The following is a 7,355-nucleotide window of genomic DNA, read 5'->3' as shown; positions in this document are numbered from 1 at the left end:
GGCTACATCACTGTCCTTATGGGGAGGCAGAGGGGAAGTAGTGAAGTTGGCATGGAGCAAACATGGCCCAGAGCTCCTGCAGCCTCGGACCCTTGTACCTATGGGACCGCCTCTCCTGGTGTATCCCATGGAGGACCTTAAGGTCCACAAATAACAATACTTTGGAGGTCCCAAGTCGTAAGGTGGTTAGACTGGTCTCAACTAGGGCCAGGGCCTTTTCAGTACTGGCCCCGACTTGGTGGAACGCTCTGTCACAAGAGACTAGGGCCCTGCTGGACTCGATGTCTTTTCGCAGGGCCTGCAAGACAGAGCTGTTCCTCCTGGCCTTTGGTTTGGGCTCAGTCTGACCCTTATGTTTTCCTCCCCTTATGGTTTTGATTTATGGGCTACCATTAAAATGAGGCTGCATTTTAACCCGTATTTTAATAAACTGGTTTGTTTTGTTTTGTTTGTTTCCCCCCTATTATGTTTTATTGTAATTTTATTGGTGTTAGCTGCTCTGAGCCTGGCTCTGGCTGGGGAGGGCGCGATATAATAATAATAATAATAATAATAATAATAATAATAATAATAATAATAATATAATATTTATTTATATCCCGCTCTCCCCAGCCGAAGCTGGGCTCAGGGTGGCTAACAACAATAAAATAATACAACATTCTAAGATCATTTCATTATAAAATTAATTCAAATCAAATTAATGATGATGATGATGATTATCTGTTTGTGCTGGGCCAATCTTCCCACTCATCTACCTCCTAGTAAGCAGCAGCAATGTGACAGACCGAATATCAGGTGAGGAATCCCATTCCACTCTGCCACCCCCTTCTCCCTGCTCCATCGTCACTCCCATTGCTCTCAATTCCAGGAGGAAAAGCAAGGAGCCTTGCATGTTCATTCATGCATGCATTTGGATTTCTGGGAAACCAGGGTTCTAAAACATGCAAGGAAGTTCTATGAGCAAAAAAGGTTCCCCACTTTGCATAGTTGCCCTCCACAAGCTGAGGGTGATGGGAATGACAATGAGGGGGGGCACAGCTAGCTTCGTCACCCCCACTGCCCCATCCCCAAGTGTTTTCATAACTTCTAGTAGTAACACCTGACTTGGGATTTGGTTACACAATTAGAACCAGTCTGAGTAAGATTGCCCCAAAGTACCTGTCTATCACCATGATAGATAGCCTGCTGAACTTTAAAAACAACAACAACAACAACAACAACAACAACAACAACAACAACAACAACAACAACATAAAAACTTATAACCCACTTTTCACCACCTGGCTCCCAAAGCAGCTTACAACAGTTGTGCTTCTCAGTTATGTGAAGATGGCTTCTGGCTGCACCAATTTTGAGATCAACCGCAGCTTGATGGTGCAAGTGAAATTCTGCCTAGGCTAGCTATTGGTGTAAATATTCCTTTTTAGTTTGTGATTATATGTCAAAGCTTGAGCCAGGCTTAATCCTAGGTGGGACTGTGGTCTTCCTTCCGCTACCCCACTCACTCTGAGCTGATGCACTTTGATAGCATCATGCACTGTCTGAGAAATGTGGATTTCAAGGGCTGTGAGGGTCATGAGAACAGGCCCCTGCTCTCCTCTCCCTGCGAAGGTTGATGTTCGAGCCCGACAGGCCACTGCTTTGATGCATGCCACTGCCACGCTGAAATTATCTGCTGCTAAAAAAGGCAAGAACGCAGACATGAAAAATCTAATGAATTTTATCCTGAGCAAAATGTTTCCATGAGACTGCAGAAGCCCATTACAGAGGGCATTGCGAACTACTTGGTTTCCAGTCGAAAGCTAAGAAAAACAACATTCATTTAAATGACTTGACAAAATGCTGCGTTTCTGTTTGGTCAGATCCTGCTCTCATCACCCTGCCTGAAGGATTGAGGACAAAAATGACCATATGTCATTTTTGATGGGGGTGGGAGGGAGCAGCTGTGCCAAGTGGTTTTTGGCAACTCGGTCTAGACCAGCTTCTTCTCAAGCTGCAGGAAATCTGCACAAATCGGGCAGCTTGTGCAAAGCACTTTCTGTCTCTCTGCACAGTGTTGTTTCATGCTCAATAGATTGTAACATTGGCACGGTGATCTTCTGCTCTCATTGATCTATAATCCAAAGCTGCAGCATGTCCATCACTTCCAAATACACAAGAAAAGGATGCCCCACAGAATTAGGATGTTAGGGGTTGAATCATGGAAAATGCACTGGTTTTTGTAAGTTTGACTTCCTGACCTTGATGTTTCTTTCTGCTTTCCTTCTTGTGGGGACAGCAAGACGTGTTGAGCTTTTATTCATCTCACCAAACATCCTGAGTTATGCTTGCCCTTGTGTCAATGTATGTGTTGAGGAGCAGCTGTCTCCAGGTTGAGAAGGAAGGTCTGAAGGGTGCTTGGAAGTGTGGTTGGTTGGAGGAATTTAAGAGTCCTCCTCACAGCCAGGAATCCTGATTGTGCAAGGTCTTTGACCACAGGGAGGATTGAAACAGCCTAAAACACTTAACCATCGCAGGGGGCCTGTGCCAACTCAAGCAGGTAGAGCAGAAGGCAGGGAGACCAGCGGTAGGTGGAGCCACAGCCAGTGACTGGCTGAGCCAAGTAATTCTAGCATTGTCCCCATCCTTCCTGTTGAAGAAGGAGGGCAACACTGAGGAGCACGGTGACAGGCACTGCCACCCTTAGTCTAGATGCAAGCAAGAAGGCAAGTGGGGAGTGGCTGGCTAAGGGCAGACCGAAGTTGGGGAGATTGTGATCCATTCACCTTAAAGGAACAGCCTCCACTGCTTGCAATCCTGTGCAAGTCCTTCCCTCTCAGTGCAGAAAGGTCAGTCTGTTGCCTCTCCATGGATACAATTTAAGAATAGTTGAATACGAATGCTTGAATGGAACAGGTGTGGGGAACCTCTGGCCCTGCAGATGCTGCTGAACTGTAACTCCGACCAGCCCCAACAAGCATGGCCAATGGCCAGGGATGATGAGAATTAAAGTTCAGCAATATCTGGTGGGCCAAAGATTCCCCCACAGCTGCTCTAAACAGCTCTATTCTTTTGGCTGAAAAGAGTAGTCTTCTGCTTCCAGTCTTCAGCTGGAGCTAGTTGACTCCCTCTTATGCCAGGAAGTTGGAGCAAAACCTTGAATTTCAGTCAACCGTTGCTTCCTAGCATGGATCTTTCTGTGAGTGCCATGACAAGTGCCCCGGACTCTGAGCTTTCATTAAAAAACAAACCAACCCTACATCTCTTGCACTCCTAGAAGGAAAGTTCTGGGGCAAAATGTGCAAGTACCTCAAAAGAGATTTCTGTGAGTCCCTCGTATCCATGGGAAGGCCTAATGGGGCTTCTTGCATGTGGAAACTGTTACATAGAAACTGAAAAAGTAGATTTTCTTGGGCTGGAGCTGGCAAGAATAAAAACAAACAAACATGTCCCTAACTAGTGCTAAGGATTGACTGTGGAATCTTCTGCATGCACAGCATGTGTCCACTACAGTGGTACCTCGGGTTAAGAACTTAATTCATTCTGGAGGTCCATGCTTAACCTGAAGCTGTTCTTAACTTGAAGCACCACTTTAGCTAATGGGGCCTCCCGCCACTGCTGCACGATTTCTGTTCTTAACCTGAAGCAAAGTTCTTAACCAGAGGTACTATTTCTGGGTTAGCGGAGTCTGTAACCTGAAGCGTCTGTAACCTGAGGTACCTCCGTACTACCAAAGAGCTATGTTCTCCCCACCAAGGCAGGACGCTTCTGCAGAGAAATCCTCAAAACATCCTGTTTGCTTGACTTCTAGAAAACAACTACCATGAAATCTTCATCCTGCCATCATCTCTCCTACGATAATAATGGGACTGAGACCATAGAAAGGAGAGGTTGGAACTGCTCCCTGGAGAAGTCTCCTGCAAAATACAGTGGTACCCTGGGTTAAGAACTTAATTTGTTCTGGAGGTCCATTCTTAACCTGAAACTGTTCTTAACCTGAGGTACCACTTTAGCTAATGGGGCCACCCGCTGCTGCCATGCTGCCACCGCACAATTTCTGTTCTCATCTTGAAGCAAAGTTCTTAACCCGAGGTACTATTTCTGGGTTAGCGGAGTCTGTAACCTGAAGCGTCTGTAACCTGAAGCGCATGTAACCCGAGGTACCACTGTATCACTGAGCTGCAGAATATCCCCAGGCTGGCAGGGAGCATGTGCCCAGCTTAGTCCTCATCAACAACACCTCCTCATTGACTTTTAACACTTCCTTATCACTTGCTGGTTCACCTCCCAGAGGTTCTGATAAAATGCCATCCCCAGTGGAATCTCCTGACCCAGTCTCTTGAGAATGCAACAGCTTTAGAGGTGGAACTGAAGCTTCCTAGCCTGGAAAGGGAATGATCCGTGTGGGTGGTTGGGAGCAATCTGATCCATCTTCCTGTACCACAGGGTACTTAAAGTATCATGGTCTTTATATCCACTTTTTAACTTCCAGTGATGGACACAGACAACTTCCCTAGGCATTTTGTTCCATCGTACAGCTATATTTCTTGTCTCCCACTAACTGTATTCACATCAACCGGGAGGGTTTGGCTTTGTTACTTTCACATCCTCCTATTTCACCCTTCATGCTCTACTATTGTAAATCTCTTCATACTCTTTGGCATAAAATAATTCCCCCCTCATAGAATCATAGACTTGTAGAGCTGGAAGGGACCCTGAGGGTCATCTAGTCTAACCCCCTGCAAGGCAGGTATCTCAACTAAAGCAACCATGACAGATGGCCTTCCAACCTCTGCTTAAAACCTCCCAAGGAAGGAGAGTACACAACCTCCCAAGGGAGACTGTTCCACTGTCAAATAGCTCTTTCTCATCAGAAGTTCTTTCTGATGTTTCATTGGAATCTCCTTTCTTGTAACTTGAATCCATTGGTTTGGTTCCTACCCTCCAGAGCAAGAGAAAATAAGCTTGCTTCATCTTCCATGTGACAGCCCCTGAGATATTTGAAGATGGCTATCATATCTCCTCTCAGTCTCCTCTTTCCCAGACTAAACATACCTAGTTCCCTCAACTGTTCCTCATAATGCACTTAAACTGCAGTGCTTTGCGCACTTTTCTGGGAGCAAGCCCCATTGAATATTTGCTCTGTGGGCAATGGCCTTCTGTTTTTTCCAAACCAAGTTTTTTCTCTCTAAAAAAATCAAAATACAACTTTTATGGTTCCAATGCCATTAAAACCCAGGGGCAAACTCTTATTAAACATACACAAATCCTATTGCAAATATCACCTCTTAAATCATATCAAATTTGCAACACAGCCAGTAGTCTAAATCTTGGAAGAATGGGCTTGCAGGGGAAAAAAGTCCTAACAGTACAATCCTGTGCTCTTACATAAGGCCTACTCTGAAGTAAATTCACTGGAACTTACTTTCAGGTAGTTGTGTATAGGATTGCAGCCAAAGTTAATTTAGGCTAGACATGTAGATCTAAATACATGGCTGGATTTATGTAAGGGAGCACATGGATTCCAATGAACATTCAGTAAACTGATCAAAGGACTTTGTAAGCCTTTGTACATTGCCTGTCATTCCAAAAATGTACGAGGGCTGTAAAAAGGGATGGCTCCCAATATGCTTAGTTATTAATCATCCTCCCAGATATAGGTGGCATATCAGGTTGCATTGACCCAGTAGAATATATGATAGCACATTTGCTGGAACTATGAAGGCAAAGCTGATTTTAAGATATTTGTAAAAGGAGAACAGAACACTGTGTGTGTGTGTGTGTGTGTGTGTGTATGAGAGAGAGAGAGAGAGAGAGAGAGAGAGAGAGAGAGAGAGAGAGAATATTCCTGGTCTCTTCAGCTGCTTGGCCTGAAAATGGAAAGCCCAAAGCATTTCAAATTCCTGGAGTCTTTTGTCGCTAATGCTTTGCAGGAGGCTTTACTGAGCACCAAGCATCTGGGAGAAATTACAGGAATGTTCTCTTGTCTGCATAGATTTAGGGGAATGGTGCCACTGGGTGGAAGGGTCAAGAAGAAGATGGAAATGGACAAGAGAATGAAGGAAGCAGGAAGGAGAGAGACAACTGTCAGCAGAACGAAGAAATAAAGGAAGCAAAAGTAATACAAATCACAGCAAACATAAGACAGATGTAAAAAGGGCTTTTTCAGGCGGAACTTACAGGAACTTGGTTCCAGCTCCTCTCAGGTGAGTTCTGGAGCCTCTCAGGTGGGAGCCATTGCCATTCTAAGAGAACGAGGTGGTTTCATGGTGGGTTCTGGAACCTCCTTTTCTAAAAAAATAGCAATGGATGTAAGAGTGGTAATTGCAGCTTTTGTGCCAGAAATGATAACCCCCTCAGGGTTACCAGAGAAGAAAAGATTTTCCTTTGTCCTTTGCCATCAAGAACCAGAAAGCCGGAGTATGAACAGCTGAGATCTGTAAGGACCTGCTGAATCCCGGGTGGCCAAACTGTGTGAACACAGCAGGCCTGGCCGTGTGCTGGCTCATAGTGATAACATTGTGTGCTGAAATTGGCACGAAGTCTTTGGGAACCGTTTCACAGAGACCTGCTGCTTACAAGCCACTGCTCCGGTTCTCTATCAACCAAAGGACTCAAGTGCCCTGTGTCCCTGGCAATTTTGCGCCACACCCAAAGTGTTTATTGCATCATTGTGTTTTGCTTCCCCCACCCCCATCCTGCTCCAAGGCAGGCCACCCTTAATAAAGAATAATTTTTTTAAAAAAAATCTGCCAGCAGACAAACAAACTTGTATCTAAGATCCTGGGGCAAGACCCTTTTGCTGAGCCTGAGGGCTCATCCATGCTTAACTTTCCCTTGTATTTTGATTGTATTGTTTACTATTTAATTCCCCTGGGGTCCAAGAGCTTTTCTTGTTGCCTTGTGAAAATCCGATCTTACCCACTGAATTGATTGGTTAAGCAAAGCATCTGATAAGATCCAACTCCATGAGTAAAGTCAAAATTTAGCAAGGCACAGCTACAGAACAACAAGAAAAGCTCTAGGAGCCAGGGGCATTAATAGGTACACAGTACAATCAAAGCTGGTCAAGCGAAAGTGTGGATGAACCCTAATCCACTTCACAAGATTGTTGTGATGATAAAACTCCTTGCTGGGATATCATCAAAAATTAAACATCATGCAAAATCAAATCCGCACTCTCCACCAAAGAAATGTTTATCACTCCACTAAAGTCTTCTTGAATACAAATGTATGGTTATACACAGTGCTTTTTTCTTAAAAAATGTTTATGGGTACTCTCATTTTGACTCAAGAACATCACCATTTTATAGTTCAGATTGGGAAAAATAAATACAGTAAATGGACAAAAGTACAAAGATTCACAAAATGCTTAG

Source organism: Podarcis filfolensis (genome assembly GCF_964270895.1).
Source record: "Podarcis filfolensis genome assembly, chromosome: 4".
NCBI classification, from domain to species: Eukaryota; Metazoa; Chordata; class Lepidosauria; order Squamata; family Lacertidae; genus Podarcis; species Podarcis filfolensis.
Note: the sequence above shows the minus strand (reverse complement) of the source record.